The sequence below is a fragment of the Aulonocara stuartgranti genome (genome assembly GCF_965226115.1).
Source record: "Aulonocara stuartgranti genome assembly, chromosome: 3".
Classification (NCBI taxonomy): Eukaryota; Metazoa; Chordata; class Actinopteri; order Cichliformes; family Cichlidae; genus Aulonocara; species Aulonocara stuartgranti.
In genome coordinates, this window is record NC_138941.1 from 7,499,102 (window position 1) to 7,524,883 (window position 25,782).

The following is a 25,782-nucleotide window of genomic DNA, read 5'->3' on the forward strand; positions in this document are numbered from 1 at the left end:
TGAGTGAGCTGTGGAGGGACAGCTTTAAACAGTCCACAGGTCTCACGTCCTGCTCAGTCTGGTAGCAGATACCTCGTATTGTTCCAGATGTGCTGACATCAGCAGCAGCACAGCTGTGTGATACCATGAATCTCAGTTATTGATCCAACACACAGTAAATACAAAGATCAGGATTTCTGAGAGTAATCATTATGAGTCTGAACACATGATCACTGAATGTTAGTCTCCACAATAATAAGCTAACACAAGCAAACACAGCTTTCAGCTCTTATTTTGAAACTGGCTTATTTAGAGAGCTGTGATGTGAGCGTGCCTGGCTCTGAGGCACTTGGGTCAGCCTCTGTTGTTTAGAAGTGTTACAGACTGTGAATGACACAGACCTGTCAGTTTCCATGTTTGTCTGTAACACAGCTCAGGGCTCCATGCTGAACGCATCCATCCAGTGTTATTGATCCAGGACTGATACCAGCATTGGGATCAATACTACAACACACAATCACATGTGTCCACGTGATGCAGTTTGAAGAGCAATCAGATGTCTCTGTATGAGGAGGCGGGGTCACAGGAGGTTCACAGAAACTCTGCAGCAGCATCATCAGCTCACATGGAAACTTTGATGATTCACTTCTGTGGTGTTTTTACAGAAACACGTCACAAAATTAGCTCCACCTGTTTTGTGAGCTTTGAGTTTCTTGTCTTCATCCTGGATTCTTGTGTTGCTGTTTTTACACACAGCAGATATTTCCTGGTTGCTTCCTTGATGACCACATGAAGCTTTCTGAAGCTTGGATTGAAAACGCTTCATTACTCAAAGCTTTCCAACACAGGCCTCTGTGCTGCCATCTGGTGGACAAACATGTGAAGTGCAGCGTGAAGCTACAAATGAAACTGCTTCAGCTACGTTTATATATAACATACTATAACCTATATAATGTGGAGATCAGGGAAATTATTTTGTTGCTACTGTTAATAATCATCATCATTACCATTGCATTAATAATATAATCTACAGCATTGATATTGCATTCAGATGTTTAAACATTTTGGTACCCAATTAGCCTTTACTACAGGTGCAGTTATAACCACTTTAAACTGTTGAGTTGAATCTATGATCTTAAATGATTTTGAATGCTTGTTATAATCTTAAGTGTGTATGGGCTGATTCTGTTGATTCTGAGTCCACTCTGTGCAAAGTCTTGACAGGAAACTGCAGGTTTGCAGAGCGTGCTTTTGCAAAAGTGAAACTAAAAGCAGAGTGTAAGTGCAGCTTATTCTGAGGAGCTGTTTGGATGATGCTATTTGAATAACCAGGTTGTTCATTATTATCTTTTATACTTTTATATTCTTTTATTAAGCTTCTAGTAGAGGTTCTTGATTAAAACATTTATTCAATATACTACATATATAGTTTTAGTAAACTGCTGACACATTTGAGAGTGGCCTCTGTTTGACTGCGAGCGTTAGTAGGTGAGAGGTGACACAGAGTGCCAAGTGAGGTCGTGACACACACACATAGTAGATACATTCAGTTATAGGTGAGAGGTTAATCATGTTTGCTTGCAACTGCGGGCGTGCAGAAGTGGTATCTTACTGCAGAGCATGGTCTGTGGTTTTGGAGAAGCGGCAGTCAAAAGGTTGACAGGAAACATCTGCCATGAAGATAGAGATAATGTTCTTTTCAAACTGTGTTAAAAGTCATTGTGGTTTTGATTTGACGTATGTATGTATGTATCTGTGTGACGTTGAAGGGGCGTCATTAAATCCAAACCCCGATGGTATAAAATATCTGTTTATGCTTTGATTAGTCGGAGATCAGCGCTGTCTGCGTACGGCGCTGGTCCCCCCACGCCTGTGTTCATTAAAATCAATTGTTTGACCAAGCTCTTCTGGACCTGGTTGTTTGTACTCTCCTTCCTCAATATTTGAACCTTAACAATAACTATATGTATAGTGTATTATGTAGGTTTTAGAGCTGGGGGTAGAACTGCTGATGGCCTGGTTGTTATTTATGTTCCCCATGGTTCACCAGCTCTCACACAACATCAGCACCAATGATCCACGTCCTCATAAACCTCTGAATCAGGTCCTGAAGCAGTGACGTCCTGAGTGAAGACCTCACTGATCACATGACTCTGGTCACCTGACTCAGTGTTTCTGAAGCAGTGTGCTGGGTTTTTAAAAATACGTGGCTGCTGCCTGATGTTGGGCCCACAGAGGAAGACGACTCACTCGCTCTTCTTCACTTCCTCCTTAAACATGTGGAAGGAGAGCAAAGTGCTGCCAGACTCTTATTTCTGACAGGAACAGAAGAAACCACAGCAAACTGGTCCAGTTCTTCATCTTCATCACAATCTGTTTATTTCTGATGGTGTCTTCAGTCTGAGGTTTGAAGTTTCCATGTCTGTGTGATGTGTGGTGTGAAGGCTGCTGGTTAAACTGGGACTCACTGTTTAAAGCACTGAGTGCTCATAGAGAGATGCTCCATGAGTCCCAGTACAGACTACAAACATGGTGGAAACTTAGCTTTGATATCCACACACTCTGCACGTCTGTGAGTAACTGTGATGAAGATGTGCAGAGATCTGTGTCCAAACAGGAGAAAGACTGTAAAGACTCTGTGCTTCTAACAGCCTCTGTTAACATATGTGAGGCTGTTTGTTGTTGTTGCCATGGAGCTTTGCACTGTTTGGGTCAGCAGGTCATGTGATCAGGTTTGCTCTGCTGGACGATGGTTCAGTGTCAGGTTTGTTTGCATTCATCAATAAATATCTAAATAAATCAAAGACTCCATGTTTGTTCTTTCATCATGTGACCTCTGCTCATCCATCTCTGTGAGTATCAGGATACATTTGGTTCATAATACACAGAAAAATCAGAGTTATTACCTGTAATAAATGTGAAAGATTCCTGCAGTGATAACCAGGCAGGACTGAAACACATCCAAGCTGTCACCACGGTAACAGCACCGCCCATCCACAGGTGAGGGGAGGAGCAAAAAGAGGGACTTTGACCATTTTATACTAAAAACACTCAACTAATGTTTCTAATATGAAACAAATAAGCCCACATTAATGTGAGCGTTTATTAAATAATAATAATGATGATTTCCTCCTGATCTCATTTCCACAGCAGAGAAAACTGTGGTGTATATTGAGGTGGAGGGTGTGGTCTGTGGCTCAGGTGTAGAGTGAGGGTGGGGTGCACCACAGCAGCATGCTGGGACTGCTGAGGGTGGAGGAGGGAGTGATGATGACATCAGAGCTGCAGCACAGAGACCAGTGAACACACAGTCTGTTCATCTTTGCATAGATACAATATACAGCACAATATTGAATGACAGACACGCTGTGGGAGCTTCCACAGATACACTGACGTCAGCATCCAGAGTCCTCCTGCTGCTCCCCCCTCAGAGCCCCGTGATCAGCACCAACACATTCAGTTAGATGACAGAGTCCAGCTGCAGCTAGAATCAGCTCCCCTCTGTGAACAACAGCACAGCGTCAGTGTTTCACACTCAGTGAAAGGAGGAAACAGCAGAAGAACACCATGTGTGCTACGTTTCCCAGGACACGCTACAAACTGCACAAATACAGAGCAGCACGTGGAAGGACCTGGAGCTGCATTTACAGAGCTGCAGACAGCGTGATGTCCTGTATGGACAGGTGGAAGGAACCAAGTCCTCAGCTGGAACACTCGTGTTTGTCCACAGACAGGAAACACAGCAGGAAACTTCCTCACAGAAGTGCAGCTCATGGATAACACACTTCCTGTCAGTCAGAATGAGGCTGCAGCCAAACACAGAAAGGTGTTTTTGTCCAGATGAGCCCAGAGAAGAAACACGAGTGTTCACAGACATCAGAAGCTCAGAGAGGTGAAACATGAGGTTGGAGTCCTCGTCAGCATCCAGAAGAGCTGCTGTGAAACCCTGAGTACTCATGACAGACTCTGATGGCACAAACACATCATGATTCAAACAGAAAGACAAACATGGAGCTCCTGATCCTCCTGCATGAGAACAAGCTGACATGAGCGCTGTGTCTGAGAGTGTCTCCCTGTCACAGTGACAATAACACAGCTGCTGCTCACAGTCATTAAACTGACCTGAGGTCAGCTGTGCTCCTTACATATGAACCATGTGACCTCACATCAGTGCTGTGGATGACTGTAGTCATAGAAGAGTAGAGCTGTAGCAGGTGGTGTGAGGAGGAGGTGGTGTATTGTAGTTAACGCAGTACTGAAACACTCCAGCAGAGGGCGCTGTTAAGTCCTTATTGTAACACAGTTACTGTGTGCAGTTAGACTTCATACATAATCTGCACTTATTTCCATCAGACATGCTGTCAGTAAATGATTGGTTTCTATTGATTCTACTTCCTGTTGACTCGTTTGATGACAGTGAAACAATCACAGCTGATTGTGTGATGATGTAAACTGTCACTGTTACATTCAGTGTGTGTGACATAATGTTAGTGCAGGCTGATAACAGCCTGGTTCTGTTAGAAACACATGAACGTGTCCATAGATCAGTGTGTGTTTAACATGAGAGCTTCAGCCCTGCTGATGTGTTAAATAAAGACATGCAGGAAAACTGATGAGACTCTGAAATAACTCTTTATATTTATAATGTAACTCTGCATCAAAAGAACAACAAAGGATCCCAGACAGGTTTCTGTGAACAAAGACCATTCTGATGTTTCTGTGTTTCTAACACTTTGACATTATTAGTAAACAGACTGCAGTGAGCAGCATTTATAAAGAGCTTCTATATAAAGATATGACAGCTGTTTGACAAGTTTATCACTCTGTGTTTGGACCTGATCAGTCCAGCTGTTTACTTGAAACATGTTCATTTACCTGTTCTGTTATATTCATGTTCTTGTCTCTGTTGAAAACACATTTTAATGTCCCTCAGATTTTTCTCCCAGATGAATAAATATAAAAATGACACAAACTGACTGCAGCTACTTTTTGTCCTTTCTGTCAAAAACCTTCATGTGACTCATGAGAGACACGTTTCAGCTGTTTGTGACAGATCAGAGGCCAACAAGTCATTTATAACACTTTCCATCATTGTTTAAAGTTCTCAGTGTTTCTGTGTTGCTGCGTATAGGATCTCCCAGCATCATCACTGTGCTGTCCAATCATTGTGTGCGAGGTTACCCTTATAGTGCGATGTGTGTTTGCACAAAGAGAAGCATGTGTGTCAAATATAAATAAGCACAGAACAGAAACAGCTGCTCGTTTCTTCTGTTTAGAGTCAAGTTAGTGTTTTGTGTCTTTGTTTGAGGCCTGATGTCGAGCAGAGGTGTGTGTAACTGCACTGCTCTGTTATATGTGTGAAGTGTGTGCTTCTCTTCAGCATCATCTTTGTCACTGCTGATTCCTTTGTGTCATCATGTGTTGAGAAGAGAGAACAGTTATAACGGAGGAGCAAAAGGAAGCCCTGAAATCTGCATCAACAAGGAAGTGTTGGCTCACCAGTGATCCCAGCAGAGCCACTGGTTTGGCTCCAGTTGTTCTAGATTCAATGATGTTGCTACTACAGATACATGTCAGCATCTTTATTGAATTTAATATGAAGCAGAAATGGTGTCATTAGGAGAAGAAGAGGAGAACAAGTCCGGCGAGGAGGCAGCAGCTCTTAAAGATGAAACAGCAGCTCAGCCCTGAGCTCAGAGAGCTGCACATGAAAAAGCTCCTCAAGCAGATCCTGTCAGAGGTTTGTCATCAACAGGAGGAACTGTTCACATCATAGGATGAAGATGCTGTCAGCTGGATGAAGAAGGTTATTTAATGCAAACGTTCACACTGAAGTCAAATTGTTGTCGTGTTGAACAGATTCATGTACTGATCGTCTCCAGAATGTTAGAAGAGCTTCAATGAATCATTAGAAACAACTTACAGCTGCACAGCTGTGTCAAACACATCTGTGTGTCATTGTGGGATTGTTGTGTTTCTACATGTGACACACGTCTAAAACATGCACACAATCTGAACACAAACAGGGACTCATGTGTTCCCACAGCCAGATGCTGAGAGCCATTTCCTTGTAGTCCTGTGTCTACATACATGAACCATTAGATGTTATTGGAATGATTGTCAGCTCTGATAGTTTCATGTGTGTTTAGCTGGACGCTGTTTGATCCTCGACATGTTTAAAGGTGTCCAGTCCTGAGACACTGGGGCTGGAAACAGCTGTGATGTCATTGGACTGTCACACAGACAGAAGTGCATGAAGTGAGCAGCCGAGGAGCCGCTGATGTTTTGGATTCAACAGCATTTGAAAGGTCGACACAGACACATTTGCACACAGAAAGCTGAATCTGTCATATGCCACAGTGAACTCACTGTTCAGTGTTTTTCAGGAAGCTTCTTAACTGCCTCTGCTGCCAAACAAGCAGCTGATGTCCTTGAGAAGAAGCTGAAGAAGTCTTCAACAACAAATACAGGAAGTGGACTTTCAAATACTAGATTCACTTTAGACTCACAGAGAAATGACTCAACCAGCTGTGTTTGACTATATGAAAGGTCAGTGTGTGTCTGCACACAGACTGTTGTGTTGGACTGTTATTCAGTTGTCTGCTGAATGTTTTCAAATGTCTGCATCTCAGCTGTGATGAGGCTGGGGGTCATGGGAGGCCACCGTAGCAGCCTCTTCAACATCATGACATCATCATAAATGCTGCTGGACTGTCTGATGGGCTGACGGTGAAAAAGCCGTCGGGAAGGAAACAGAAGACATTTCAGAGGCTGCAGCAGATTTCTTTGATTCGGGGCCTTTTTCAGCTTTATTGGACAGAGCAGTGAAGATAAGTGACAGCAAAGCAGAGAGAAAGGGGGCGTGGCCCGGGTCAAAGCCAGGCCAGCTGCTCTCCACCTCGTGGTCACCTGCTCATCCTAGTGAGCTCCACCAGCAGCCCTTTCACACACTTTACACTGTCAAACACTGTGTGTGGACCTCAGCTAACAACAGGCTACATTTAAGTCTGGACTACATGCTTTTATATTGTTTTTATTCCATCAGCAGCTCAACATCATGAGCAGCTTTGACATAAAGACATCAAACTCAAGCTGACTTTAAGCTACTTTTAATACAGGGGCTCAAAAACAACAACATCTTTATTATATATCAGGACACAAAGTCATTTCATCTCAAAGGGAAACAGCTTTATTTGGAATAATCAGCACTATCAACTGGTTTGGGATCTCCACCAGTTTCATGTCTTTGCAGCTTCTCCAACAAAGTTCCTGTAAAATCAGCATGTTTGTCTTTATTGGTTTGATAGTGATTGATTATTCAGTCCCAATCTGCTGTCATCTAAAGAACAAAATGATGTTTCTATGAGTCACAAAGCTCCAGATGTTGTCGGCTTCACAAAGAAAACAAAGAACTTAAACACAAAGTGTTTGGAGCCAAAATGTTCCCAAGCTGCTCTTTTTGAAATGGCAGAGGTACAGTGGTGTCTAACAGCACACTGTGGAAGGCAAACATGTTATTGTTGGATGAAACTTCATGAATCCTTTGTAGATTTGAGCTGTTGGAGCCTTTCTTTTCTCTTCAGGTGTACAGATGCTGAGGAGGCAGGTGAAGCAGGTGGAGCTGTTGTGATGCTGGCAGAGGGTGTGTCTTAGTAACTCTGTGAGGCAGAACTGGATCCAACATTGTGGATGTGTTGATGTTGGAGCCATTAAGAGTCTCTGGCCACACTGTAGGATTTCCCTTTGATCCACTGTGGGGGCATTTTGGAGTCTGTCAGTGAAACTCTTCATGTTTGTGTTTGACTCCAGTTTATAGAAACAGAGGAATGTGTCATGCTTTTGTTCGGCCTCCACAAATACACACATTTGTTCATTGGTTGGACTTTTTGGAAGGAGACACATTGAAAACCATGTTAATAAGATCTTGTTGTTTCCTGTGGATCCGACACAGAGAGTGGACTTCAGACAGAAAGCGTGGAAGAGATTTTAGAGGCCGTGTGTGGCAACAGGAAGTTTCTGTGTGTTTGCTGATCTTACATGTGGAAAACAACACGTGATGTTTGTGAAGTTCTACAATGATCATTGTTCTCACAGCATTTTGAGTGGGAACAGTTCAAACTGGGAGTAGTGGGAGTTATTTACTGATTGAAACAAGCTGAATGTTTCTGTGACGATGAAGATCAGCAGCTCAGCTGATCAATGAACTGACATCTATCAGTCGTTTCATGAGATGAAGTCATCAGCAGACATTTGTTCTGACTGTGTGATGAATGTCAGAACGTCAGGGCTCTGCTTTAGTCACTGCTTGATGATCATTGGCTCATTGTTGAATCCAGGGGCCCAGTCTGACCTCTGACCTTTGCTGCAGGTCTTCTGTGTTATCTCCACTTTCATGTCTGATCTTCTACTTGTAGTCCTGTGTCTACATATACAGTGGCTTTCAAAAGTATTCGACCCCCTTGAACTTTCCCACATTTTGTCACATTACAGCCACAAACATGAATCAATGTTATTGGACTTCCAGGTGAAAGACCAACACAAAGTGGTGCACACGTGAGAAGTGGAACGAAAATCATACATGATTCCAAACATTTTTTACAAATAAATAACTGCAAAGTGGGGTGTGCGTAATTATTCAGCCCCCTGAGTCAACACTTTGTAGAACCACCTTTTGCTGCAGTTCCAGCTGCCAGTCTTTTAGGGTCTGTCTCTGCCAGCTTTGCACATCTACAGACTGAAATCTTTGCCCATTCTTCTTTGCAAAACAGCTCCAGCTCAGTCAGATTAGATGGACAGCGTTTGTGAACAGCAGAAATTGAAATTGAAATTGCAGTGAAGTCAGCTAGAAACTTACAGTGACGTGGACATCATGCAAAGACTGCCAGACTCTGTAATACTGCAAATGATCAGTGACTCAGGTTATCACTAAACTTTAAACGGCACCTCTGTGTCTCTGTGTGCTGAACATCTAGGATTGAGTCAGGCTGCATCAGCTGAAGCTGTTATTTGTATATATCAGTATTTTTTTATTCAGGTGTGGGGAAAATACGTAAGACTGCAGTGAAGCGATGCACCAGATGAATCCCTGGCCAAAGGTATCGTACTCAAATCAGACTACTGATCCAGCCACATCAGCCTTTTGTGAGGTCTGTTTAAAGTAGACTAAAAGTGAACTGCAGGTTCCTGAGAGGTGGACTGTGAGCACAGAAACACATGTTCATACATACAGCTGCAGCAAACTTACATTAATTTTAAATAGATTTGTTACTCTGATGTCTGTCTCTGTGTTAGTCCTCTGACAGACTGGTGACCTGTCCAGGTGTGCTCTACCTACTACTGGGACAGGTTCCAGCCTCTGTAATAGAAATGTTCTGTTATTCTCATTTAAAGTGTTTAAGTGCTTATGCATATGCTTAGTTGTGACACTGTTACTGTTCAGTGAAAGTTGCTAAAACTAGATGAACTTACTTCAGCAGTTTGAGAAAACAACTCCCTTTACAGGTGCTGATAAGGCCAAGGGCACAAAACAGCACAACCATTGATGCGTTAGGTTTCATAGCGAGACACGTGAAGTGTGGTAGGATCAGTTTGTAACTTCCTCCCTCTTCCTTGGAAGGCGTAAAGGAGGAGGAGCACGACTTCTGTGGCAGCGCTGACATGACTGAACTGTGATGTTTGATGTGTGTTGGCGCAGTAATAAATAGCTTGATCACAGCTCTTTCTGTGTTGCAGACTTTATTTAAAAAATTCCACGAAACCCCCCCACTGTGAACCTGAATTGAATATTCAGAAGACATTTGTTTAAATAGTTCTACAAATCTGAGCTGTTGGTGTGTCCTTGGATTGTGTGGTAATAATATTAGAGCCTGCAATCTTTCTTACTGGATCTCTACTATGAGTCATGTTACCTGAGATTAGTTCTATGTTTACCTGTCAGCCTGGACGAATGTGCTGTGTGAAGAATGTAAATGACATCAGATCTGAACTGCTTACATCTAAGGAGCCTGTTCATATTTAATTGTAATATGAACCAATGATTTTCTGATTGATTGCTGATATATACAGTGGGGCAAAAAAGTATTTAGTCAGCCACCGATTGTCATCATTTTAGGTGGGGGAACTTGCACAGAGGTCAGTAATTTGCACCAGAGGTACACTTCAACTGTGAGAGACAGAATGTGAAAAAAAAAATCCATGAATCCACATGGTAGGATTTGTAAAGAATTTATTGGTAAATCAGGGTGGAAAATAAGTATTTGGTCAATAACAAAAATACAACTCAATACTTTGTAACATAAGCTTTGTTGGCAATAACAGAGGTCAAACGTTTACTATAGGTCTTTACCAGGTTTGCACACACAGTAGCTGGTATTTTGGCCCATTCCTCCATGCAGATCTTCTCGAGAGCAGTGATGTTTTGGGGCTGTCGCCGAGCAACACGGACTTTCAACTCCCGCCACAGATTTTCTATGGGGTTGAGGTCTGGAGACTGGCTAGGCCACTCCAGGACTTTCAAATGCTTCTTACGGAGCCACTCCTTTGTTGCCCGGGCGGTGTGTTTTGGATCATTGTCATGTTGGAAGACCCAGCCTCGTTTCATCTTCAAAGTTCTCACTGATGGAAGGAGGTTTTGGCTCAAAATCTCACGATACATGGCCCCATTCATTCTGTCCTTGACACGGATCAGTCGTCCTGTCCCCTTGGCAGAAAAACAGCCCCATAGCATGATGTTTCCACCCCCATGCTTCACAGTAGGTATGGTGTTCTTGGGATGCAACTCAGTATTCTTCTTCCTCCAAACACGACGAGTTGAGTTTATACCAAAAAGTTCTACTTTGGTTTCATCTGACCACATGACATTCTCCCAATCCTCTGCTGTATCATCCATGTGCTCTCTGGCAAACTTCAGACGGGCCTGGACATGCACTGGCTTCAGCAGCGGAACACGTCTGGCACTGCGGGATTTGATTCCCTGCCGTTGTAGTGTGTTACTGATGGTGACCTTTGTTACTTTGGTCCCAGCTCTCTGCAGGTCATTCACCAGGTCCCCCCGTGTGGTTCTGGGATCTTTGCTCACCGTTCTCATGATCATTTTGACCCCACGGGATGAGATCTTGCGTGGAGCCCCAGATCGAGGGAGATTATCAGTGGTCTTGTATGTCTTCCATTTTCTGATGATTGCTCCCACAGTTGATTTTTTCACACCAAGCTGCTTGCCTATTGTAGATTCACTCTTCCCAGTCTGGTGCAGGTCTACAATACTTTTCCTGGTGTCCTTCGAGAGCTCTTTGGTCTTGGCCATGGCGGAGTTTGGAGTCTGACTGTTTGAGGCTGTGGACAGGTGTCTTTTATACAGATGATGAGTTCAAACAGGTGCCATTCATACAGGTAACGAGTGGGGGACAGAAAAGCGTCTTACAGAAGACGTTACAGGTCTGTGAGAGCCAGAGATTTTCCATGTTTGAGGTGACCAAATACTTATTTTCCACCCTGATTTACGGATAAATTCTTTACAAATCCTACCATGTGGATTCATGGATTTTTTTTTCACATTCTGTCTCTCACAGTTGAAGTGTACCTCTGGTGCAAATTACTGACCTCTGTCATCATTTTAAGTGGGGGAACTTGCACAATCGGTGGCTGACTAAATTCTTTTTTGCCCCACTGTATGTGTGTATATATATATATATATATATATATATATATATATATATATATATATATATATATATTATTATTATTATTATTATTATTATTATTATTTTTTTTTTTTTTTTTTTTTTTACATACATAGTTTTTTGTTGCCTTATGGTTCCAAGCGCTGTCACCAATCTTTGCATTTTGTTATTATCTCATGACACTTGTTTAATCAGCTACCATCTCTCCTGTGGACTTTTTAATGTCTACAGTCTCAGACCAACACAGCCCTGCCCTTCCCATATTAGATTCTTGATGAATGTGTGTTGTTGTTATTCAGCCTGGTTCAATGTGCCCCTTTTTAACTTTGAGCACCCGCCCCTTTAAACCTCTCTGCACAGCCCTGCACTGAACTCACTATCTTCTCCCTCTAACAGCCTCCACATGTTCTCACTGTAATTTCCCCTCATGAATGAATTTATGCTGCACTAATGTGAATGTTTGCAGGGAAATCAAACGCATTTCACACGCAGTACTCGAGCTGACTTACCTTTGTTTGAATGACGACTTGTACGCGCTGACTCCACAGATAAGGTACGAAAATATGTCAGGCTACGTCTTCAGGGTTTCTACTCCACGGCCGTATTTCATACGGGTCCACATTTCCACTGCACGCTATTTTCTGCAAGTACCGCTGCTTCGCCTCTGGACGCAATCGGTCTCTATACAGTCCGTTCTCTTTTGAGCTGCTTTTAAGCATCTTGTAATCGTCGTTCCAACACAGTGTGTTTGTTTTGATTCGTAGACCTCGAAAATGGTGCCGCGCTCCCACAATGCATTGCGGCGTGACGTCAACTCCAAAGCCCTATAGAACATGTTCTTTTTCATTGTCAAAATTATCAGGAATAAAGAAGAAAACTGATTCAAAACCTGTGGAACCTGCCAAAAAACAAGTTTTACTGCAAAGGATTTCTAGATGTGAAGGTTTTGTGGCTTTTTTCAGTTTCTAAAACAAACTCATTTGTACAGAAGGCTATGAGGATGTATATGTCCGGTGGTGGGTTTTTTTCTTCTTGATTTAATGTATTCATTTATCTCTTCACTTAATCTTTCTTTATGTTTTTTTTTTTTGATTTGGCATGAGCGATTTCCGGTCCTCACTCCAAGCCAGTTGGTGGCGGTAATGCACCACATGTTCTATCACAGCTGCGTCCGAGAGGACAGGAAACGTCTGTATACGTCTGCAAACCAGGTAACTACACTCAGCTGAGCCTCTCTGCTAGTCGTTATTAGTTGGAGGGTTTTGCGTCACTTTCTCTCGGCTTGATAAAGGGCTGTATAGAAATCTCTGGTACGTAACACGTAACGTCATTTTTAGGGAGCGTCGCAGAGAAGTGAGGCTGTTTCTTTGTTTTTGTCGAGTTTTGATTGAAGACATGTTTCCAGTCCGTTTTTTACTCGTTTGTTTTTTCATTAATAACTTTACATTATCACAGAGAACAAGAAGGCGCTTTGTTTGTCACATTCACCTTATGTCTGTGAAGGTTCTCAGTCATCCAGGTCATCGTAGTCAAAGGAGCTTGCAAAGAAAAGCGTCTGGACTTCTTTAAGTTACTTGAAGACGTTTCACCTTCATCCGAGAAGCTTCTTCAGTTCTAAGGTCAAATGGTGGAGAGTCCCAGATATAAGCCTATTGGGAGTTTCCCCCCACAGAGGGACAAAGGACCCCCTGATGATCCTCTAATCACCTGAGCCAAGGTGTGAAACTGGGTGTGGGCCCCAATCAGCCAGAGTTTCGGGTGAGTTCATTGTGAAACCTGGCCCCACCTTATCATGCGAATTCCTGAGGTCAGATGGCCCAGGATGTGAGTGGGCGTTAAGGCGTCTGGGAAGGATCTCAAAACTGGATTATAGATGGCAGAGAGTTGGTGTCGTAAACCCCCGCCTCTGTTCAAAGATGGTCGCTCACAGTGGACATAGATGGCTTCTTTCACTCCTCTTTCAAACCATCTGTCCTCTCTGTCCAAAATGTGAACGTTGGCATCCTCGAAAGAGTGTCCTTTATCCTTAAGATGCAGATGGACTGCTGAGTCTTGTCCTGTGGAGGTGGCTCTTCTATGTTGTGCCATGCGCTTGTGAAGTGGCAGCCACTTGGCAGCCACAGTGATAAATGGCTGAGATGGCTGCAGCTGTACGTGTGAGGTACCTACATGTTTCAAGATGAATTTGCAGAGATGTCATGTTTGGTGCTTACAGACATCACACTGCATTTTGTGATTTCGTAGCTATTGTGATATTTTGGAGCTTCCCATGATCACCGTGACAGTCATTCATTTTAACATAACCTTTCTATTCCTTTCAGGGATCCTCATTTTTTTGGTGAGGAAGATCAGCAGCTGTGTCGACAGGCAACAGGTAACGGCATGCTTTTCTGTTAGTACTGTAGACCTTGGTCTGGTGCTCTTTTTTAGTTTAACACAGTATTTTCATTTGCCGAAGTGTAAAAAGCTTGTTCCAGGAGAAACAAACTTTAGTGAGTTCTGCAAAATGATTCCCACCATTGCACACTCTGTCAGCCTCCAGTGTGCCCTTTTTTTGTCCTTTAACTGAAGAAAGTCGGTAGTCAGAACATATGAGATAAGTGAGATCCTCATTTTGCCTGCTTATTTCAAGATACAACATTTTCACAAACTGCTGTAGGATAACCTTGCTATTTGTCTTTTCCAACACTTCTACATTCATCCATATTTCCTTGTCTGCTTCTTTCCAGGTGAAAAGTACCTGAAATGGGTGAAAGATTTTGTTTCCAAAAACAAAAGCATGTGCGTTCACCTGAAGAAGCCAAGTGGTGCTGACCTGTGGATAGAAGAGCTTGAGAACACCAAATACAACGGGGATGATGATGAAGTTAACGCCTGGGGAAAATTCTACCTTCCCGAGATTGTAAAAATGCAGGTTATTGGTGTGGTAAAGGGCACCTCATGTCCATGTGACGAGCTTGTGCTGATGACGCGTGAGGACAAAAAGCTGTACGGCTATGACGGAGAGGAGCTGCATCTGGTGGCTTCCAGTTTCCTGGAACTATGTGACAAAATGATAGAGTATCCAGCATCCAAGCGCTACTACAATGGAGAGGCCTTCAAAGATATGGTGAGAAGTTAGACTGCTAAGAATAAGACTGGGGATGCCTAGTGTTAGAGATCAATCACCTGAGCTTTTCTTTGTATTGTTGTGTGTTCTGTTTAGACTGAGGAGGACTGGAAAAAAGTTAAGATGAGTGATGTGGGGAGGAAACTGCAGGAAGAACATAAAAAGCTGGTAAATGAAACCCAGTCAGCGTTCGTAAGCCTAATATCATAGGTGGGTATTGGAGCTGAGTATCATCACTGATTTCTAGAACCTGTTCAATTCCAATTCACAAGGTCCCAATTAGATTCCATTTAATTCTTACTCAGAGAGTCAGAAACATTATAATTCTGATCATTTATCAGTACTGACACTTGTGAAACTTCATCAGAGGTGTGAGCATCACAGCAGATGCTTTTGTGACAAAGTAACTGAGGATAAAACACAAAACCATGAAGCAGATTTTCCTGGCCTAGCTTTTTACAGTAGATAACCTTAAAAATATTATTCTGCAGTAGAACAAAAGCAGACGAGAACCACGACTCAACAAATGTACATTGGCTGATGCTGCTGAAGTGATTCAGAGGTTTTAATAAGAGGTTTTAATAGAGACACAGCAGAGCATTTTGCAGTTTCACTTAATTTGAAAAAAATAAATAAAATTTGGTATTGAACAGCAGAAATGAGGCTGTCGTCGGAAGTCATTAAAAAAAATGGCTGTAAACAACGGTAGACTGCTTCATAACAAGCAAGCGAATAATGCCAAAAACAGAGATTTGAGATGGGAAACGGTGTTCTTAAAGTACACTGAGAGAGGCAGAGAGCTGTGCTGTGTTGTTTTTCTGTGTGTGTTTTAATGGTGGTGGAAGCAAACCAGCAAAAGTAAGAGGGAATTCATGACAATGTTTATGTCAAGCGAAATGTGTCTTCTTTTGCTGCTGGTTTGGTTAGAGAGAGACAAAACGTGCAGCTTCAGGATCTGAGCAGCTTTCAGCACCAACGGCATCACAGCTCAGACTTGGATTCAGGATTAAGCCCTTTATGTTTGACTGTAGTGATTGTAGCTCTGTCCTTGTTATTAATCGCTTTAGTCAAACACAGCTATTGTTTGCTGGGATGTGTATATCCTTGACAGTTTGTATCTCACAGTTATCAAAGACACTGTGGATAATCATCAAGAGATTGTTGTTCTCTTAATAATGACCTATTTGATTGTTTGTTTTTTCTTCTTCTTACAGATTCTGGTATTTGGCCAAAAGAGAGCTTCACAATTCTTGGCTTCACCTGTGGTAGAAAAATGACTAAAGTTATGCAACACTCTCTAAAATTAAAGCTATGCAACGCTTTAACATGAATGGCGAAGGAGTGCATCTCTTTCACCGTCTCTTCCTGTCCTCTTCTCAGTCTTTGTTGTGGCACCTCTGCTATGTGTTATAGAAAGCACTTGGAATCATGTTCAATACAAAAACACCAAACTCGTGGGATTGCCCTAGCAAGCAGTTGGTAAAAACTAATTAAAACTGATATATATCAGCTTCACTTTCTAGCTGCAAAAGCACGTTTCTGCAAAAGCATGCAGTTTCCTGTCAGCACTTTTTGGCACAGAGTGTACTCAGAGTTAGGCCTTTCTTATATAAAGCAATATAATCAGCATATAAACATTTAAGATGATAAATTTAAAGCTCAACAGTAACTGCTATAAATATTATAACTACACATGTAGTGCTTTTGCTTAAGTAAATTATAGTTGGGATCATAATAAGAAAACATGTGTTTTTATTTTCTGTGTACCCTGGGTACAGACCAGTATAAATATGGGATTCTTCCCAATAAATGCTGTCTGATAATGCTTCATATTGCATTAAACACTAGATATGTAAGCAAACAAACAAAAACCCATAGAAGCCAGTTTTAATTATTAAATGTGACAATTACATGGAGATGGAAAGTAAACATGCTTATACACGTCTCTGTGATTACAGAAAATCCACACAGATGCTGTCAGAGCAGAGAATCTTTGATTTATCAGAATGATGAATGCAAATGATTTCATGAAATCTCACTCTTGTTCTGGGTTGTAAAATTCACCTGTCCAGTTAAACCGAATCCTTTGCAACACAGTTCTAAGAACCCTACCAACCTCATCCTCAGCTCTCTGCCTGTTGTCCTTTTCAGCTGAGTATTCATCCACATGTGTTTCAACTTCTCTCTCATTTTCAAGCAAATTGCTCAGGCTCTCAGCTTCAGCACAGTTACCATATGGCCACTCTCTGAGGTCTTCTGTGTTCAAGCCAAACAAATTCTTACATGATCTGCAAGGCTTCATTCTGGCACCATCACGGAGACAAAAAGCCTCACACCTGATATTTCCAGGTACTTCAATTGTTCCATCAAAGTAATCTTTCTGGACTGTGTTTGGATAATAGGTCATCACCGCACCAGATACATATTTATGCCATTTGCTAAGACAGGAGGCAGCAATCATAATTTTCCCAGCGTTAGGACCTTTGGTGGACATGGAGACTCCGCAGTACCTTTCTGATTTGTTGGTTTGGGATTTTTGAGAAATGCAGATGGTGGACGAGACGAAAGCTGTTTTTTTATTATTCTCTTCTAAGTCCAAGTCTGTGAGGAGATCTTGCAGACTCTGCTTTATTTGCTCTTCATTCTCTGAGTTATTTTGCAGGACGATCTGAAAACAGTTACAGATCTGGTCAAAGTGTTGCACCTGATTATATAGTTGTTTTTCATAGAAAGTTGATCAACATGTTTGTTTCGCTGCTTGACTTATTTAACTATGCAGGGCCATTGGATGCTTTTGGTTTAGACATTTTAAGATAGGGGGTGAAACAAGTCACAAAAATCTATTTAATTTTAAATCAATAAGCAAAAATCCATCTTTGTTCTCACTAATTTATAATTAAATTTGCTAATTGACCTTTTTTTTTTCTATTTTGCTATGCCGGGCTGTCAAAACACGCTGAATTTAGAGTCTTTGAGCTGACTTAACAGATCCAGCAGCTACACAGTGACAGCATCATATACGCCTTGAAGACTAAGCATCTCCAATAATGAGTCTGTTAGACATTATTTAGAACTAACAAATTCTGAAGCAAGTCTCCAGCTCTCCTGCAGTCTCTGTGTTTGGTGGAGAAGTATAGCTAGAAGCATATGTTGAAGTATAAGGTACAGTATGGATTTTCTTTGGATTTCTCAGTAAAAAAGCACTTTGCATTATACTTTCCTAAAAACTGGAAGTTTGTCAGATTGACTGAAAATGTGAGAAGAGTTATCTTACCATGTCGAGCACACAGGAGAAGGGACTTCGCCTGGGAAGCTGAGTCGAATACAACTTTAAAGGCCTGGGATATCTTCTCATTAAAGAACCCAAAACAAAAGGATTAGGGAAGATTTCTTCTGGAGAAAAGGGGATGTTGTTGATTTTGCCCAGAAACAACATGCTGTGAAGGATCTGTTGAGTGAAAACATATTTGCTTATTGTTAGTAGTGATAAACAGGACTGTCTTAAAAGTGTCAAAGGTAACACACCTCATCCACCAAGTGTTGACTTCCCGGAGTCATGTAAGAGCCCCGAACCATCCTCTTGGTAATCTTGTAGGCATTAGTTTTGAACCTCCTTTGAGAAATTGTTGTCTTCTAAAATGATAATGATCGAGCAGTTAGGGATTTCAAAACACAGGAGATCTGATAACTTTGGCTACAGCAGAGTCTGCAGACATACCTATTTTGCTCTTGGTCGGCCTATTTTAAACATGAGAGAAAACATAGTTAGTGAAATGTTGATAACATACAATGACTATCATTGGTGGCTGAAAAGATGCCAGGTAACAAGTGAAAAGCTGCTACTTACCATCGCCACAGTCTAAGAATGAAACAGGAAACACTGAGCGAGTTGCCTCCATCTTAAAGCTGTTGATCATGTGATTTAAAGGAAAGCCACACCCAGCTCTTTCCTGGAATTTTACTCGACTGTAGAAAACTGCTCCATTTGCCCCGCCCACCCATGATCTTTAATATCTACCAAAAACAACCTTTTGGTTGTCAGTAACCAGTCGATCGTTTTCGCGATTAAAAAGTGGCTTTTTGCGGCGGCGTTCCCACCACGAGCAGAACTCCGGCTCAAAAACCGCTGTTTTTGAACACTTTTATTTACTTAAGCATTTTAATGGGCTTACTTTGAAACAAAGTGCGATTGAATGATTATTGTTATGTGTTGCCTTGAATTCGGCTATGCTGTCTGTTAGACAGCTGTTTTCCTTTATTGTTGTTTTTGTATTGTTTGTAGCGAACGCTACTGGAATGTATAGATTAAGCTACGTAGCCAAGATAATTAATAATTTAACTGTTGTACATTGGTTGATGATGATTTGCATTGTTACATAGGCTTGCAGAAAAATATATTTGTTTACCGGTAAACTGAATCGAACTTGATGTGCCAATGGACGTTTTTCTGACCTACAGGTCAGGTTTTGTTCCCTCCCTTTGAATTAATCTTCTTCATATTGAAGTGGCGAGCCGGTAGGACCATTCTTTGTTTCCCCCCATACGGTAAAAAAATATATTTTAAAATACATTTTGAAATATATTTCAAAATATACAAAAAATGGCCAAAAATATATGTGCTAAAATACATTTTGAAATATGTTTATGTATTTTGAAATGTATTTTAGCACATATATTTTTTGGCCATTTTTTGTATATTTTGAAATATATTAATAAAATATATTTCAAAATACAATTTAAATTTATTTAAAATCATTCAAAAAAATATAAATTTAACCCTTCATATATTTCTAAGAAAACACATTCACATGTAACATCTGAAAGAAATCTTTATTTGATGTTTAAAACATACATATAGCATATCAATCAAGCAAGGAATATTCATTTTATAAGTTTATTCTCATTACATACTTAAACATTCTAAAAGAAACACACACACATATACATATATGTGTATATATTAGGGGTGCAACGATATTCGTATCGATATTGAACCGTTCGATACAGTGCTTTCGGTTCGGTACGCATATGTATCGAACAATACAACATTTGTAATTCATTTTATCAATTTTCCTTCTGACGATGCTGTCTGTGTTGAGAGCTCAGTGAATCTGTGTTCGACTACTCCGCCTAGGCTGCACTGTCGAGCGCAGATCCACTGAGCGCTCAACACAGACAGCATAGTCAGAAGGAAGAGCGCAGGGCACCTCCCCCACCCTCATTCAGATCTGGCGTTTGGAATTATTTTGGTTTTCATGTGACGTATGACCCTGAAGGTAAGCGAGTCATGGACTAAAGTAAAACAGTATGTTGGATGTGTCACGCAATGCTCAATTACATGGGTGGGAACTAGTGTGTTAGCGCAGTTAGCTCGTTAACGTGTTGGCCGTCTAGCCCCATGCACGGAGCGATCGGCGGTAGCTCGTTAACGGAGATTTGCCGTGTTGTGGCGTTAAGGTCATTTCAACGAGATTAACCTGAAAGCACTAGTGGGAACACAACGAATATGACTGCACATTTACGCCGACATCATCCTAGTGCAAAGACAAGTGGAAGCAGACAAAAAAAAGCAAGCATGCTACTAACTTTAGCCGAGTCATTTAGACAGCTGTTAGCACATGATTCTCCTTATGCTGCTGAGAATATAGCCCAGAAGAAGCGGATAGTATAGCTTTTATTTTGGAAAGAGACATTTCTCTGTAATAAACTCTCTTTTCCAAAGATGAGTGATTCCTCAATCAGATACAGGGCTTGCAATATCGCTAGCCCGACGTCCCGGAGCTAGCGATTTTTTTCAGTCGGGCTACCAAAATCTATCTCTTCCCTGCCCGTCGGGCTATTGTAGGAAAAATATATGTCAATGCTTTTGCATTCTTTCAGAAATGTAGCTGGGTAATTATGTCATTGGCATCGGTGAGCCACTGTCAATATGTGACATATTGAAGTCGCGTTTGAATTTGCGCTTGTTTTTTTGCTTTCACTTTGCAATCGTGCGAACTGTGTATAGAGAGCGACAGCACTGATCTGTGAGTGATGATAATTTGCGCACCAATTCCTCTGACATCGTCTTATTAATCGTTAGCTTACTAAGCAAACATGACAAGTGAAATCTCCCGCAGCTTAAACATGTGAGAGGTTGATCGCGCAGAGAATCACTGAGCTTATGTGAGTGAGCGTGTAAAAGCATTTCAGTTCTGCTGAGCCAAATAAGACAGGTCAGGGTGAAGAAGTGACAGCCAAAGAAAAGCTTACCACAAAACGGAGAAGTTATGACAAATCAGACTATAAGGCAAAAAGAAAGTGCAGCTTTATGGTTTCATGGACAAAAGAATTTCTGTGGCTGCAATATGATGAGCTAAATAACCAGGGCTGCACATAAGTGGTCCGCAGGTGCGCATTCGCTGTCAAAATAAAAAACACGCACAAGGGTTAGGGTTAAATTTAAAAACTGTACTTTTGAGTTAAAATATATATTTATAATTTTAATAAATGACAAATTAAAAATGCATGAACATTTTTTTGTATCGAAAAAATATCGAACCGTGACACCAAAGTATCGAACCGAACCGAACCGTGAATTTTGTGTATCGTTGCACCCCTAGTATATGTGTATGTATATATATATATATATATATATATATATATATATATATATATATATATATATATATATATATATATATATATATATATTGTGAAATTATCAATGCGTTTCCGCAGAGGTGTGGACTCGAGTCACATGACTTGGACTCGAGTCAGACTCGAGTCATTAATTTTATGACTTTAGACTTGACTTGAAAAAATGTTCTAAGACTTGGGACTTGAATTGGACTTGAACCGGTTTACTTGAAAAGACTTGATATTTTACCCCAAATATAAAATTTAACATGCATATTATATAGAGATTGAAAATGTGACGTCATTCACGGGTAGAACCGCAAAGGATTCTGGGAACTCGTGGCAAGCGGTACTAGCGCACGCAGGCTTTCAATTAAAATCAGTTATACAGCGATAAAAAGAAACACAAAAATGGCAAGAAGCTGTTGTATTATTAACTGCAATAGCCGGTCGCATGACAGCCACGGGAAGCCGACGGGTAAAGAGATCGGTCGGATTACGTCATTGAAGAGAAATTGTTCCAGCCATGTTTCCGAAGTAACAAAGAGGCGACTGGATTGCAGCCATTCAAAGATCAAATATAACGTCCCAGAACCCTCCAGCTCACAGGTTAGTCTGCTCCAAGCATTTACACGAAGGTCAGTGTTTTTTAGTAGTTAATACGTCATTTTCATAACATAATTGGTGATATAGGTTACAAGCAAGTCTGGCGCTGAACAGAAATTGTCGCGCTATGCTCCTTTGTTTATTGTGTTTATTGTGCATAAATAGTGAATTGTCCTGACACAATATTGCGTTTCGCTTCTGTTATTATGGTACATTGACAAAAACATATACTTTTATTCACAGGATAAAACAGGTTTTTTGTATCACCAATTGCCCAGTACGATTACAGCATACAGTATTATTGTCACTGCTACATTTCTGTGATGGGTACCAGAAATTATTTCCACTACTAATTAATTACCGTTGAGCTCAAAGGTCCTATTAATAAACGGTTAAGGAATGTGTATTTATGACGACAATTTGTGAGACTGGTAAACTTATGATACGTACGATGGTCTTTCGTTCTACACGGTGCATTTCAAGGTCCTGCACCCATCCGTCGGTAAACTGTACCTGGGCTTGTTGCAGTGACCTGGGGCCCGTTCTTCGTACGTCGCTCACTACATCCAAGATCAAATGACACATCCAAGACCAAACCATCGCGCTAACCGTGAGCTCGCTAATCCGGTTCCCCGAACACACCTGCTGTTGACGATTAGTACAGCTGGACGCAGTAATGTGACATCACTGGGTGTCGTAAAAGGGGCTACGCATCGATAGTGGAAACATTGATCGGCAACCCTCTGATTGGTCGGCGAAAATGTCGACGGAGCGCGCTCGGCTCGGTATTTTTCGGCAGCAGAGCAAGAACTCTTGAGTGAGGGATTTCAGGAGTTTCAGAGTTTAATCAGAACGCAAGGGAACACTGCAAAGGCTGCAAAAGCAAGGAGAGAGGGCTGGCAGAAAGTTGCTGACAAATTAAACTCGTAAGTAATTTAATAATAACAATAATAATGGAGTGGGTTTATATAGTGCTTTTCAAGGCACCCAAAGCGCTTTACAATGCCACTATTCAGTCACTCTCACATTCACACACTGGTGGAGGCAGCTACAGTTGTAGCCACAGCTGCCCTGGGGCAGACTGACAGAAGCCAGGCTGCCATATCGCGCCATCGGCCCCTCTGGCCAACACCAGTAGGCGGTAGGGTAGATTTATCATATCACACTATATTATCCAATATTATATTACATTATATTATATTATAATATGTTATGGGCGATCGTGGCTCAAGAGTTGGGAGTTCGCCTTGTAATCGGAAGGTTGCCGGTTCGAGCCCCAGCTTGGACAGTCTCGGTCGTTGTGTCCTTGGGCAAGACACTTCACCTGTTGCCTACTGGTGGTGGTCAGAGGGCCTGGTGGCGCCAGTGTCCGGCAGCCTCGCCTCTGTCAGTGCGCCCCAGGGTGGCTGTGGCTACAATGTAGCTTACCATCACCAGTGTGTGAATGTGTGCGTGAATGGGTGGATGACTGGATATGTAAAGCGCTTTGGGGTCCTTAGGGACTAGAAAAGCGCTATATAAATACAGGCCATTTACCATTTACCATTTATATTATATTCCCTTTCACATTAGAGCCACAACAGGACCCACTAGAACATGGGAACAGGTAAAAGTGAAATATAAGAATATTCTACAGAATGGTAATATTTATCACTTATATTGCTTTTCGTCTCTTGGAAAGAGACCCTGGAATGATCTGTGCAGGTTTACGCTTACGGCTCTGTTGCTATGACAGCAAGTCCCGGATGAGCTTCGGGGAACCGAACGATCCAAGATCAGGCGAAATCGTCAACAATCAAATCCAGCTAACCTACTTAGCGAGGTACGAAGAACGGGCCCCTGAAGTTACTAAACTTCATGAGTGTATGCACTCACTCCAAGGACCGTATGATTATAAATATGCATATAAATATGCTACGATGAGATAGCTGACTTCATCTAACTAGCAAATGTTGTCCAGGCTACGTTGGTGATACAGTTTTTTTTTTATGTGTATGATATTTTTGTCATGCGATTTTAAAGCCAGTCCTACAAGCGCATCCAAGAATAACATGCAGCTTATCTCAGAACTGTCGGTGAAAATTATTCTTGGAGCTAGGTTTAATTGAGCTGCATTTTAAAGAGGTGCAATTTCACAATTTGTGTATATTTTCTAAGTTCACTATTTTGTCATGTGTTGAGAAAAACACAGATTTTAAAATTACATGGTCTAATATTTACATTTAGCATAACTGCAACATTATTTTTTCGTTTTTTTTTTTTAAAGACTCGAAAGGACTTGAAATTCAAAGTTTCAGACTTGTGACTTGACTCGGACTTTTACACCAGTGACTTGAGACTCGACTCTGACTTGCCTGACATTACTTGAGACTTGACTTGAGACTTGAGGATAAAGACTTGAGACTTATTTGAGACTTGCAAAACAATGACTTGGTCCCACCTCTGCGTTTCCGTCATTGCATTTAGATTAATGTACTGGCTTCTGTGCTGGATTAGAGAAACCACCAAGGCTCTGCACCAGTCTACAGCTGACTCTGTCCATTCTTTTAAAAAGCACTTCAAAACCTTTTTGTTTAAACAGATTTTCTGTTGAGAAGTTTTTTAAAAATTTTAAAACTACAGGTTTATGTCATTTTGGCACTTAATGGGGTTTTTTTGTGACGGTTTGTCTGTGAAAGCTTCCTCACAATCACTAAAAACCAAAGAACACCACCCCCACAGTAAAGCGGTGGAAACATGGGTCACTTTTCTGCTAAGAGCACAACATGACCTCCCTGCATGGAGGGCCAATAGACAGGACCGCGTATCGTACTGTGACGAGGAACCTTCGTCCCATGAAGATGGATGTTCAAGCATGACGATGATCCAAAACATCGTGTCGAGGTAACGAAGCAGTGGATGAAAATAAGAGTGGCCTATCGAGTCTTCCACTCATCACCTCCAGCTGGTGACGGCAGATGGCTGCCCCTCACCGAGCCTGGGGTTACTTCTTCTTCTCTGTAATGTTGTAGGGTATTTACCTTATAAATATGAAATATATAAATATGAAACATGTCAAAACAAAGCAGAGACAGCGATCAGTGATAACTGATTCTCAGTGCTGGAGATAAGGATGTACGGTAACCTTCAACATTACACATTCTGTGGACACATACTGTTTGATCTATTGTTAGCATAAAGACGCTGACAGGTGCAGATGAATGAGCCCCTGATTTCTTCAGCCTACAGCAGACAGACTGTCAGGAGTTAGCTGCAGGACTGCAGAGCGTATGCTTGGTTTTATGTTGCGTTGTTGTTTTTAGCCTGACAGATGCCAAATGATCTGTCTGATCAAACGGGCGATTGTGGAAGAACACAAGCGCTTTGTCCTCTGGAGGCTGCTGACCTTCTCTGGCCACACAAACTGCTACACACTCACACACTGACATTAACCTGTCAATGTGGTACACCACTCTATACTTCACATATCTTGGTTGTCCTCATTTACACGACAAACACTTAAATAGACACACACAGTGACACTGTACGCCACCCCGAGAGGCCCAGCGTGGCACGCTACTGGTGTGTCACATGCTCAGAGTCTAAACAGCCTCTGTGAACCCACACTGCTGCAAATATGTCGCCAGCGCCTTCAGATTCAAATCAGTGTGTCATTGAGCAACAGAGGTTAGCAAAGGTGTCCCAGTCCAAATATGGTGTAACAGCAGGAACGTGTGGGACATTCCTTTCTTATGACTTCATAAACTCAGCTACTGGGAGATTAATCCAGCGTGGTGTGGCAGCTTTGATCGT

General features: G+C 41.6%; 2 protein-coding genes and 1 long non-coding RNA gene across 3 annotated transcripts in view; 1 reads left to right on the top strand and 2 right to left on the bottom strand.

Annotated features, from left to right (window-relative positions):
* LOC309702177 (NACHT, LRR and PYD domains-containing protein 3-like) overlaps positions 1-25,782 on the top strand; it is a 330,494-nt gene that overhangs the window by 55,561 nt on the left and 249,151 nt on the right. The gene's annotated exons all lie outside the window — the stretch shown is intronic.
* The window catches only part of LOC309702384 (uncharacterized protein), a 56,265-nt gene that overhangs the window by 24,666 nt on the left and 5,817 nt on the right, over positions 1-25,782 (bottom strand). The window lies entirely within an intron of this gene.
* Positions 18,012-19,209, bottom strand: LOC309702554. The gene is made up of 3 exons (XR_014275618.1): positions 18,485-19,209; positions 18,292-18,399; positions 18,012-18,214 (listed from the first exon to the last, which is right to left on the bottom strand). It is a non-coding gene; the product is annotated as an uncharacterized lncRNA (long non-coding RNA).